Here is a 13982-nt window from a genome sequence, read left to right as displayed (position 1 = left end):
CATGTCACCCCGCAGTCGACGTTTCTCCAAGCTAAAGGGTCCCAAGCGTTTCAACCTTTCTTCATAGGGAAAGTGCTCCAGCTCTTTAATCATTCTAGTTGCCCTTTTCTGGACTTTCTCCAATGCTATAATATCCTTTTTGAGGTGCGGCGACCAGAACTGCACACAGTACTCCAAATGAGACCGCACCATCGATTTATACAGGGGCATTATGATACTGGCTGATTTGTTTTGAATTCCCTTCCTAATAATTCCCAGCATGGTGTTGGCCTTTTTTATTGCAATCGCACACTGTCTTGACATTTTCAGTGAGTTATCTACCACGATCCCAAGATCTCTCTGTCAGTCTCTGACAGTTCACACTCCATCAACTTGTATTTGTAGCTGGGATTCTTGGCCCCAATATGCATTACTTTGCACTTGGCCACATTAAACCTCATCTGCCACGTTGACGCCCACTCACCCAGCCTCAACAGATCCCTTTGGAGTGTCTCACATTCCTCTCTGGTTCTCACCATCCTGAACAATTTAGTGTCATCTGCAAACTTGGCCACTTCACTGCTCACTCCCAACTCCAAATCATTTATGAACAAGTTAAAGAGCATGGGACCTAGTACTGATCCCTGCGGCACCCCACTGCTTACCGTCCTCCACTGCGAAGACTGCCCATTTATACTCACTCTTTGCTTCCTATTAATTAGCCAGTTTTTGATCCACAAGAGGACCTGTCCTTTTACTCCATGACTCTCAAGCTTACTAAGGAGCCTTTGATGAGGAACTTTATCAAAAGCTTTCTGGAAGTCAAGATAAACAACATCTATCGGGTCTCCTTTGTCCACATGTTTGTTCACCCCCTCAAAGAAATGTAACAGGTTAGTGAGTTTTGGATTCTAATATAAGAGGACTTTGATTTAAATAAAGAGCTTTTCCATACTGAATTCCATTGTTCTTCTGAGAAAACCTTCTCACAGTCTTTCTGCCAATGATTTTGTTGCAATGTACCTTGCGCCCAGGTCTTTAAGTTTAATAACTGATAAATATTTGAAATTACACCTCTAACAGCTGTAGAGCCAGTCTTTAATCCAATTTCAAAGGTGTTTAAATGTCTGTTTGCACATGTAAGAGGTATAATCTTGTTCAAGGTATCATGTACTTGATAGTATTGCATCCAGGGGATTTTGAGTTTATATTTTGCTTCTAGTTGAGCTATCGTACTGTTTCCAATTGGTTGTAATGTCTATTAGATGAAAAATATTCTTGTCATGCCAGAGTTTAAAATCTTTCAAATTTTTACCTGGTGAAAACCAGGTTTGTCCAAGAAAAGCAATAAAAGGGAAGGTAGCTGGTGTTAAAACCTCTCTATACTTATTCCATAGACTAAGTGTATGTTCTAAAAATAGATTGCTTAAACTCATTGTTGGTCTTTCGAATTTGCCAAGACAAATGACCTCCTGTAAAATAGCCTCGCCTAGAGAGGCCCTTTCAGTACTGAGCCAAGAGGAATCATAGTTCGGATTCGCATATAAAAGGATGTACTTTAATTGAGAGGCTACGTAGTATTTTTCTAAGAGGGGAACACCCAAACCTCCTAGTGCTGTGGGTTTTGATACCATACAAAGGGAGAGTCTATGGTGTTTATAGTTCCACAGGAAATCCATGAAGGCTTTTTGCCACCTTTGCAAATCTCTTCTATCAATTGGAATAGGCAAATTCTGAAATAAATATAGAAATGTTGGTAATAAAAAGGATTTTAAAAGATCAATTTTTTCAAGCGTCCTTGACTCCCATCAGTCGGGCTTCCGCCCAGGGCATGGGACGGAGACAGTGCTAGTCGCCCTGGTGGATGATCTCCAGCGGCATCTGGATCGAGGCGGCTCGGCGGTACTGATGTTGTTAGACCTGTCGGCAGCATTCGATACGGTCGACCATCGGTTGCTGACTTGCCGTCTCGCCAACGTGGGGATTCAGGGGTTGGCTTTACAATGGCTTACCTCTTTCCTCAAAGGTCGGGGACAAAGAGTGGCGATTGGGGGTGAATTGTCCCAGAGGTACCCGTTGGATTGCGGGGTTCCTCAGGGAGCAGTTCTATCCCCGATGTTGTTTAACATCTATATGCGCCCTCTTACCCAGATTGCCCGGAGATATGGGCTGGGCTGCCACCAGTACGCTGATGACACCCAGCTCTATCTACTTATGGATGGCCGGCCTGCCTGTGTCCCAGAAAACCTGGACCTGGCATTGCAGGCCGTGTCTAGATGGCTCAGGCTGAGTGGGCTGAAGCTAAATCCGACGAAGACAGAGGTCCTTTGCCTGGGTCGCCGTGGTCCGGGGAGGGAGATTCCCTTACCGGCCCTCGACGGTGTGCCTCTGTCAGCGGCGCACAGGGTTAGGAGCCTGGGGGTGCTACTGGAGCCTACCCTAACTATGGAGGCCCAGATAGCAGCCACTGCCAAGTCCGCATTCTTTCATCTTAGGCGGGCAAGGCAGCTGGCCCCTTTCCTGGAGGACGGCGACCTGGCAACAGTGATCCATGCAACGGTCACTTCGAGGCTGGACTACTGCAATGCCCTCTACATGGGGCTGCCCCTGTGTCGAACCCGGAAGTTGCAGCTAGTGCAGAATGCCGCTGCCCGGCTGTTGTTAGGGCTCCCTAGACGGGAGCACATTCAGCCGGGGCTTCGGGAACTGCACTGGCTGCTGATAACATACCGAGTTCGGTACAAGGTGCTGGTTATGACCTTTAAAGCCCTTTATGGTCTGGGACCTGCCTACCTTAGGGACCTTCTGGGCCAAAGGAGGCCCGTCTGAAAGCGACCAGGGACAGGGCCTTCTCCATTGCAGCTCCCTGTTGGTGGAATCAGCTCCCGGAGGAGGTGAGGGCCCTGCGGAACCTGGAGCAGTTCCGCAGGGCCTGTAAAACAACCCTCTTCCGGTTGGCATATAATTAATTGTGATCAGAATGCCGAATACTAAATCTCAAACATCAGATTACTGAATATTGGAAATTGAAGGACTGATTTAAGGAAAATGTAGCATAGTGTATACCGATGTGAGTTTTATGTATTTTTAGGTTTTTATGTTTTTATTGTATAATTTTAATCATATTTAAACCGATTTCTGTTAGCTTTTACTGTTGTAAGCCGCCCTGAGCCCACCTCGGTGGGGTAGGGTGGGATATAAATCGAATTAAATAAATAAATAAATAAATAAATAAATAAATAAATAAATAAATAAATAAGCAGTGAAAAAGTACCTGTGGACCATTCAGATAACCAATTCTTAACTGAAAGAAAAAGGGGAGAGTAGTTTACTTGAGCTAAATCTTTAAGGTTCAGCGGTATATTAATCCCCAGATATTGCCAAGATTTTTCCACCCACTTATAGGAAAAGTGAGTTAGAATGCTTTGTTTCACCATGGGTGTAATTACTATAGGGTATATTTCCCACTTTAAAAAATTAACAGTAAATCCAGAATGAATACTAAATTGATCAATTATTGTTTTTAATTTTTTTAGAGAGACAAGAGGATTACTAAGATAAAACAGGGTTTCATCCGCAAAAAGACTAATTTTATGTGATCTGTCTTTTAGAACAATGCCCTCCACTCCTGGGTCTTCTCTGACTGCATGAGCCAGCGGCTCTAATGATAATGCAAATAAAATTGGGGACAAAGGGCATCCCTATCTAGTACCCCTACCTAGAATTAAATTATCCGTTCTAAATTGATTAATAGAAATTTGGGTGTTTGGTGCATTATATATGGCATCTATAGAGCACACAAAGTTAGGACCAAATTGCATAGAATTTGATACTGGTTTCAAAAAGGGGATTTCCAATTTGTCAAACGCTTTTTCAGTGTCTAGTGAGAGAATTAGTGAGGGGATCTTAGATGTCTTGCAGTAGTGAATCAGATTGAGAGTTCTACGAACATTATCATTAATAGATCGACCCAGGATGAAACCAGATTAGTCACTACTAATGTAATGTGATATGATCTTATTCAATCTTTCAGCTAGAATGGTAGAAAAAACTTTAAAATTGTGATTCAAAATAGAAATAGGTCGGTATGAGGATGGGCTTAGTTTATCTTTTCCTGCCTTGTGAATTACAATAACTTTTGCTTCTTTCCAAGTTCTGGATAAGGTACCAGAAGACATGATAAAGTTACAAGTATTCAGGAGATGCTCCGCAATTTGTGCCTTGAAGTGCTTATAAAATTCAATTGGGAAGCCGTCCCTTCCAACAGCCTTATTTTTAATTTTAGTGATGGCCAAATTCAATTCATTTTTTTTCCAAAACAACAAAGTTTATTAACCAATATACATGTACAAAAACAACTAAAAACAATAACATAAATATGCAACATTCACAGTAAACACCACCTACCCCCACAACACCAAGAGCTTAAGGGGTATTTCCATAACACAAATTTGAATTCCTCATATCAATTCCCATACTTTTTATCCATGAATACAGTGGGTCCCAAGTTTTTTTACAATCCTGTAAGTTCCTCCTCTTAATCTCATTGTTAATGTATCCAATTCTGCAGCTTCTAATAACTTTTGTAAAAATTCATTCCTATCAGGTATTTTGGGGACCTTCCAATATTTAGCATATAAAATTCTAGCCACCGTAATAATAGGCACCAAGAGTTTTTTCTCCAGTTTGGGCATATTTTATTTAATGACACTCAACAAATATAATTCTGAAGTATTTGGAAGCCTTACTTTAAAAAAATTTTTGACGCCAGATATTGATTTGGATCTAATATTTTTTTTGCATGATTGCACTGCCACCAAATATGGTAAAGAGTCCCCTTTATTTTTCCACATTTCCAGCATTTGTTAGAATAGCTCGGATAAATTTTGGCCAGTCTTTCTGGAGTCAAGTACCATCGATACACCATTTTATATAGGGTTTCTTTAAATACCGATGATTTGGTTAGCTTTAAATTTTGCTTCCAAATTTTTTCCCATTCTTTCAACTCAATATTAAAACCAAAATCTTTCAGCCATTTTATCCAGCTCTCTTTGATTATCTCATCCTGCATTTTTATTCTGTACAACCAATTATAAATTCTAGAAATAAGTTTCTGATTATCTTGTATTATCATATCAAATTCATTTGGTTTTCTAGAAAAGCCCATTGCCTTGTCAGCTTGATATCTTGAGTTAACTTGCGTCTTCGTCCACCAATCTATTTTAATACTATCATCTAAATTCAGATTTTGAGCAGTATGCAATAATATTCCGTAGTTATAATTAATATTCCAACAATAAAAATTAGGTTGCAAAGAAGCTTCCACGGGGGATAACCAATAAGGCACAGAAGTATAAAACATTTTTTTTAATTTCCATCCACACTCTATAAATTGGTTTCCTAATTACATGTCTGAAAAAGATGTTATTACCAGGGGGGCCTGGTACCAGATATATGAGTGCCAGCCTCTAACTAGACCTGTACCTTTTAATAATAACAATCTTTTATTTTCCAATAAAAGCCAGTCCTTGGCCCAGGCTAAACAACATGCCTTGTAGTAAATTTGCCATTCAGGTAAAGCTAGACCCCCTCTCGTTTTACTATCTTGCAGGATTTTAAGCTTTATTCTTGGCTTTTTGTTTTGCCATATAAATGCAAGCATAATCTTGTTGAGCTGTTGGAAGAAAGTTTGCAGTAATCTAATAGGGATCATCTAAAACAAAAAAAGTATTCTGGGTAAGACATTCATTTTAATGAAAGCAACTCTTCCCAACAGAAAAATTTGTAAGTCTTTCCAATTAATCAGATCTGCTTGTATTTCTTTTAATATTTTGTCATAATTGTCCTTTTGCAATGTTCTCAAATCACTTGTCAGATAGATGGCTCAAATAATTTTCTTCTCATGTTTGAAACCAGTTTCCTTTTCCAAATATACTGTTTGTTCTCTCATCATGTTTTGTGTCAGAAATTTAGTTTTGTGCACATTTACTTTAAAACCAGATATCGCTCCATATTGTACAAATCTCTTCTTTAGATGTTCAATTGAATAGATGGGATCTTCTACTATAAATAATACATCATCCACAAAGGCTTGAACTTTAAATTTTTCATCTTTGATTTTGGCACCTTTAATTTCGTCATCGTCTCTTATGCTCTTAATCAGGAATTCCAATGTTAGAATGAAAAGCAATGGGGATAATGGGCAACCTTGTCTCGTGCCCTGTTCAATATCTATTGCATCTGTAAAGTGCCCGTTAAGATTTATTTTAGCACTTTGCTTAGTGTAGATCGCTTTCACTAGTTTGTTAAACTTTTCTCCGCATCCAATGGCCTTTAGAGACTTTAAAATAAAGCTCCAGTTAACGTTGTCAAACGCCTTTTCAGCATCTAATATGATACCTGCAAATTCTTTATAGGGATGCTCCCGATAGTACTCTAATATATTTAAAAGGAATCTTACATTCTGACTCATCTTTCTCCCCAGAACAAACCCTGTTTCATCCTCATGAATTACAGATGGGATTACTTTTTAAAGCTTATTTGACAGAATTGCTGCAAATATTTTATAATCTGCATTTAAGAGCGAGATAGGTCGATAGAAAGGGTCTGTCCCTTTCTTGTGAATCAACGAAATTAATGCTTCACTCCAAGATACAGGGGTTGTAGCAGAGTCTTGTATTTCCTCTATCACACTCTTGTATGGAATTAACAAAAACTCTTCAAAGGTTTTAAAAAATTCAATTGGTAGCCCATCTGGGCCTGGTGTTTTATTACTTTTCTGTCCTTTGAGTGCTTCACTTATTTCATGCATTGTAATAAATTCCTCTAATCCTTCCTTTTGTTCTTTGGTTAAATGTTGAATTTGGACATTTTCAATATATTCTTCTTGAAGCAGTTCTGAAATCTCCTGTTTTTTATAAAGGTTCTGGTAGAAATTTTGGACAATCACTTGCATTTGTGATTTTTGTGAGACTCTCTTTATCTTCATTTTTAAGTGATCTAATAATCTTTTTCTCCCTTTCCTTTCTCAGCTTGTAAGCCAACCATCTGCTGGTCTTGTTAGCACATTTAAAATAATTTTGTTTCACCCATTTCAGCTTCTTCTCTAGTTCCTCAGAAAGTAACAAATTGATTTCATGCTGAATAGCATGAATTCTTAATTTTATTTCTTTTGTATTTCTCACTTGTTGTTTTTCTTGCTCACTCAATTCTAATATTAAGTTATTATAAGTTTTCATTCGCTCTTTCTTTCTTTTTGCGGTATAACAGATTGCAATCACTCTAAAAAAGGCTTTAAAGGTATCCTAAATAACTGGCATCGATGTGTCTTTCTTCAAATTGTATTCAAAAAACATCTTTATATCTTTCTTAGCTTTTTCTACAAAAGCTTCTTCTTTTAAAATTTGTAGATTCAAAGTCCAGCGTGACTTCGAAAGGAAGTCTTCTAGGTTAATTTGTATAGGGTTATGATCCGCGTAAGTTTTGGCAATATGTATGCTTGGGTAACTAGCAACCCCAAAGAAGCCGACATCCAGCACATGTCTATCCGTGCTTGCGAAAAATATGTAAAATCCTTGGTTTGCTGGTTTTTCATTCTCCAAGCATCTATTAGATTGAATTCATCCACTATTTTCAAAAAAAACTTGGGTAATATGTTACGAGATTTTTTCACTTTAATTTGATCATTTTTTTAATCTTTTGCCACATCTAAAACTGCATTATAGTCCCCCACAATACAATAATTTTCTGAGCCATATTCAAGCAGCTTCCCATGCAGTCTTGTGTAAAATTCCTCTTGACCATCATTTGGTGCATAAATGTTCCCAAAATTTGTTTTTCCTCCATTAATTTCTATTTCTATTAGCACAATTCTACCCGTCTCATCGTTGTATAACAATTTGGATTTTACATTCTCATGTACATAAATAGCAATTCCTCTTTTTTCCCCCGGAATCACAAGAGTGGTAAAGTTGTCCTAATTTTTTATTTTGTAAAAATTTTAAATCATCCCTTTTAATATGAGTTTCTTGTAAACATACTATTTGAGATCTCGTCTTTTGGAGTTGCAGGAAAATCTTCTTTCTTTTTCTTGGTTCATTTAACCCATTTACATTAACCGAGATAATCTGTAGTCCCATTTTGGCCATCATTCTAATGTCATGTTACTATCAAGTATCCTTCTTTGTTCTTTTTGTGTTTGTAATCTGGTCTTGACTCTTCCACTCTTCTTTTTCTGAAAGTCATCTTTACCTAAAACATTTAGGTCTGTCTCTTCTTCCTGGTCCTCCCTAGAGTCTTGGCTACCAGTCCCAACAAATTTGGCCCAAAATTCTTCCATCTTGTCCAATGTGGTTATATTGTATCTCCTAGATTGGTATGAAAAGAAAATTCCCTCTGGGACCAACCATCTAAATTGTATGGACTGTTTTGTTAGCCAGGTTGCAATCTTCCTATAACCAAAACGTTTCTGCTTTATGGACCAGGGTATGTCTTTAAGAACTTTGATACTCTTGTCTTCCCATTTCAGGCCTTTTTCTCTAGCCACTCTCAATACTCTCTCACATATCGAGGTTCGCGTGAATCTAACTTGTATTTCTCTTGGTAGATTAAATCTTCTAGTATTCGCTGATGCCACTCTTCTAGTCCATTCGATACCGGCCTTTCCATCTTCTAACACTTCATCTTCATCTAATGTCAACAATTTCATAATCTTATTTTCTGTATTCTCTCCCTTTTCCTCTGGAATATTTTGAAACCTTAAAACATAAGCCACCTTGTCCATCTCTAGTCTTGCAACTCTATCTTCTAGCTCAATCACATTAGCCTTATTTTCTCTAGCACTAGCTGATGTAGCTTCTTCTTGGTCTTCAAGTTTCCCAATCTTTACTGAGAGCTCATGTACCTGTTGTGTGTTAGCTAACAATTGTCTTTGAAATTCTCCCAGTTGTTCATTTGTTTGCTTAATTTCCCCCATTAATTCGGTCTTCACTCCTTCCAAAGCTTCTTGATTTTGTTTAAAACCCGCTAACATTATATTTTGCAGTTTGTCAATGGCATCTTGACTAACTGGTGAGGGAGCAGGTTTACTCCCCTCTGGTGGGGTAGCCTGACCAATTTTCTTAATTTTAGCCTCCATATTAAACAAATAATAATTACTTACTTCTAGAAATTGCGTAAATTACTAATAACAAGGTTCTGTGTCCAAGGGTTTCTATAACAACGTTATTTACTACAGTTTATCCTCCAAAATTGAATTCACCTCTTGTCTAGCACCACTAAATCAATTACCTTAACCCTATAATTAATTATTCCAAATCAATTTTCCAATCAATTAATCACATAATAAATACAATTCATTACTCTTTAGCCCTATTAAGTTACAGTTTTTAAGTCATGAGAATATCACAACACTGTATAACTTAAAACTCAGTCCCCTTTTCTTCTTCCTTCTGTTCTTCTTCTTTCTTCTTCTTTCTTCTGTTTGACTTCCAATTCTGACTTGTGTCCAATAGTAATCCATACTGTTCAGTAAAATCTCATTGTTCTTATTTCCACTCAATCTCAGTACTCAACCACTCTTCAAGGGAGAGGCGGCCGCAACACAAAAGTATCGCTAAAAACCACCCCTTCCTTCTTGAAAATCTTCTACTCCTTCTATCTTCTCGCTTCACTCTTCACCTTCTAGTTGACATCAACCACTTTTAATTACTTTTCTCATCCTTACTGTTTTTCCGAGCCAACAAACGTTACTGAAAAAAGCCTCTCAACTTCCACGTCTTCACTTCTATTCTATGTCCACACTATCCTTTATTTCTTCTTTAAACACCGTATCTCTCTTCACAGACCTTCTCCAACTTGCTATTCCCAGCTTAAACTTTCTTGCTCACTATCCATTCCGACCCATCACCGCCACCAGCACCATTTCTATATTGCTTTTTTCTCTGCCTCCTCACCCTTCAGAACGCCGTTAGAGTTGCAGCCGTCACCTCCTCCGTCTCCACACCTCCGACTTTCCAGCAGGTCTGTTTCCACTCGTTTTCCTTCCTTATTTCAAAATGAAACAGACCCTTCCTTCCCCTCGACAGCCAGCCCAATCACAGTCTCTCTCAGCAGCTCGTTTCTCACCTCACTTCAGTTGCTTCAAAATGAAAGTACTCTCCGCCGCCGTCGCCATTCTCTCCATCACCACCACTTCCACTTTTTTTACATATCACGTTCTCTTCTGCTTTCTTTATTCCTTTTCATCCACCACGTCCACCACGTCCAGGTACAGGAACAGGCAACAAATACGAAGTTGAGGATTTGCTTTGCCCCTTCTCCAGTGACCTAGTTAAAACACCGAAGCGTTAGCTAGCTTCAGACAGGGGAAAGGCAGGAATCAGAAGAGAAAGCCTCCACCTCCCCTCCAGTCTCCCAAGCCGGCTCCCCAGACTGCAAAGTGTCCCCTGACACTTCCTTAAGAGGTATCCTCTCAAGGAGGACCCCCTCTGGAACTAGCTAAACAGAATGCTCACCAGAGCTCAGTGAACACACTCTGCCTTACCACGCCATCATACCGGGAAAACTCAATTGGGAAGCCATCCCTTCCAACAGCCTTATTATTTTTAATTTTAGCGATGGCCAAATTCAATTCATACAAAGAAATCGGTTTGTCTAAAAAAGAAGAGTGCTCCTGTGTTAAAACAGCATTGAAATTAATAGATTTTAAATAGTCAGAAATTAAGTTCACATTTGGATTAGATGTTGTGTATAAGTTTTTATAGAATTGAAAAAAGGAAGCAGCAATATCTTTTGAGTTAGTCATCACCTGACCAGCAGGTGATTTAATGGGAGGGACGATGGCTCAGTGATAGAGCATTTGCTTGGTAAGCAGAAGGTCCCAGGTTCAATCCCTGGCATCTCCAACTATAAAAGGGTCCAGGCAAATAGGTGCGAAAAACCTCAGCATGAGACCCTGGAGAGCCGCTGCCAGTCTGATTAGACAATACTGACTTTGATGGACTGAGGGTCTGATTCAGTATAAGGCAGCTTCATGTGTTCAAGGGTATGTGTTCAATGGCATGGATTAAAGAATTAGCTTTTTGGCGAGAGGCTCTATGTTTCAATAACTTAAGTGAATTTGATGACCTAGTTACATATTTCTGACGTAAAAACATCATATCTTTTTGAACCTGGAAGACTTCCAATAGCTCTAATTTTTTCCATTCTTGAGTTAGTTTCCTAAGAGTTTTTTTGCCACCGTATTTCATATGCCTTTTCTCCAAAGCTGATATTTTTGTTTGTAAATCAAGTATGTTCTTTTGTCTCTCTTTTTTACATTTGGCAGCTATAGAAATTAATTTACCTCTTATCGCTGCTTTGAAAGCATCCCAGACATAGTCTTGGGAAACGCCACAATTGGTGTTATAAGAAAAGTACTCCTTAATGTGCTGGTCTATCTCATCTGAAATGACAGAGTTTGTTAGTAGCAATTTATTTAATGTCCATCTAGGACCTTTTTCATCAGAGTTATGCAGAAATAAATCACAGGAAACCACAGCATGGTCCGTTATCTTTATAGAACCAATCTTTGCATTAGAAAATTTGCCCACTAGATTTTTTGAAGTGATTAGAAAATCAATTCTGGAGAATACTTCATGTACAGAAGAAAAACAGGTGTACTTTATGGAACCAGGATTTAAGGTACGCCAAATATCTATCATATTGTAAGTGTCTAGAACATTTAGTAGAGCGGTTGGTTTCAAAATAGAGCGAGTTGATTTCTCTTGCTTGTGTTTTGTCATAGACCGGGTCAGCAATGATATTGAAATCATCTCCAACAATGACTTCCCCTTTTTGACAAGAGTTTAATTCATCTAAAGTGGCTTTAATAAAATAGATTTGGGATTTATTAGGCACATAAATTGATGCAAGTGTAACTTGGGTATCATTTAACATACCTTGAACAAAAATGTATCTCCCACAAGGATCTACCTTTGTTGATTGGCATTGGAATGGTGTATTCTTTGATATGAGAATCGCAACTCCCCTTGATTTAGACGTGCCTAAGGCCTAGAATGATTGGGTGAACCATGAGGTTTTCAAAAGTTGTTTGGCTCTGGACTTTTGATGGGTTTCCTGCAGAAAAACAATGTTAGCTCTTTCTTTATATAATAAATTAGTTATACGCCTGCGCTTAATTTGATTGTTAAGACCTTTGCAATTCCAAGTTATAAACTTATACTGCTGAGACATTGGCTTAGAATCCTGAAAACAAGTTTGAACCAAGACAAATCAAATAAAACAAATAAATACAATAAGTACAAAATACACTAAAAGTGAATACAGAACAAAAAGTAGAGACCAACCTCTACCACTTAAGCCCCAATGAGGGCAAAGGTTTCAACACTTTCAAAACTACTAACTTAAAGGGAGGCGACAAGTTATTCTCCCTAATTTGAAACCTTCCTATACCTCCAGGGAGGCTCTAACCACCTGAATGAGAACAAACTTAACAAAACACCCCTTTCTCCCCTTCCTTTCTGTAATATACAGCAGACTATAAAGATACCACCTCCTCTGTTACAAATGAAGAACTCATTTCACAAGATATCAATTGAAATGACCTTAGGGTCCACTCCAAAGTAAAACTGGTCTTGGCAAATATATAGATGTCTATAGTGTATAAAGTCATATAAAAATTCAACAAACAGCATTGAGCACCTTCATATATAAAAGTTTGCTGTAACTAGATTTGTCTTATACTTAATACAACTAAATTACAAGTCCAATGTTAACTCAGTGGCTATAAAAATTAACTAGTTTAACCTTATATACTATTTTAGTGCTATAACAATTATAAAGTATTCTGAGAACTATTACCACCCGCCCTTAACAATCATTTAAAGAATAAGCATATATTTCAGCATTAACTAACCAAGTAATTTCAACCTTATGTAAACAGTTTATCATTAAGCATATAACCACCAAGTAGTAATTAAGCCTATCTTACCAAAATTTATAATAAATAACAATTGATTAAAGGTACTAGACTTTCATCCAAAACTACTAAATTAATGGAGATAGTAGTGATAACCTGAAGAGACAAAAGTAGCATAAATGTCTCCATGTACACATTTTGTAGAGTGAGTTAGAATTTTATGCCTAAGAATTCATTGTGTTTTATATAATCCTAATAATCGAAATAATAAAATTCATAAAAACAATTTCAACTCAATTCTTAGCCATCTATACTATAAGTGCTGTGTTCCCTATTGACCTTAAGAAAAAATCATTAATAAGCAATCAATTTTAAAATAATAGATATTATTGCATTAATATTTAATCAACTGGATTTCATTAAAATATAGACTCACTGTATCAACATAGCTTAGTATAATAGTTCATATAACAATTAGTATCATCATATAAGTATTAAAATCATAATAAAATTTCATTAATTAAATATATTAATAGTATTAGTATTAACAAGGTAAACCATGTAGTTAGAATGATAAGAGTTAGCAAGGTTAGATAAAATTATAAGTAGGAAAATTCATCAATGATTATAAAATCAGAATAAGTGCTGTATCATTCTTTAACTGTTATCACTCTATAAAACTTATTATTTGTTTTATCCTATAAAAGAACTTGAATAGTGAATGCATAAACTCCGTTGTTAGTGCTTTGGTAACTTAGCAGACTCATATACATGTGTTCAAACAGTGATGCTGAACTATTGAATTATAAAGCTGAGAGTTCAGGTAGCTTCAGGCATGCATGGTACCTCTGCTATGGGAGTATCAGCACTCAGTTCGTCTTCTCTTCTTGATAGACTTATGTTCAAATTTTGAAGAAGCAATTTCCTTGTAGTGGTGTTCGAAGCTTTAAACAGCGTGCCTCCTTTGTACACAAGGATGTCTGAGACAGGGCTCCAATGAAACTTTATGTTAGCATGGTACAATTTTGAAGCAAAAAACTTTAAGCTCTTCCGTTTCTCTAATGCCTTTGCTGGCAGGGTCTAG

Source organism: Heteronotia binoei, chromosome 21, assembly GCF_032191835.1.
Source record: "Heteronotia binoei isolate CCM8104 ecotype False Entrance Well chromosome 21, APGP_CSIRO_Hbin_v1, whole genome shotgun sequence".
Classification (NCBI taxonomy): domain Eukaryota; kingdom Metazoa; phylum Chordata; class Lepidosauria; order Squamata; family Gekkonidae; genus Heteronotia; species Heteronotia binoei.
Note: the sequence above shows the minus strand (reverse complement) of the source record.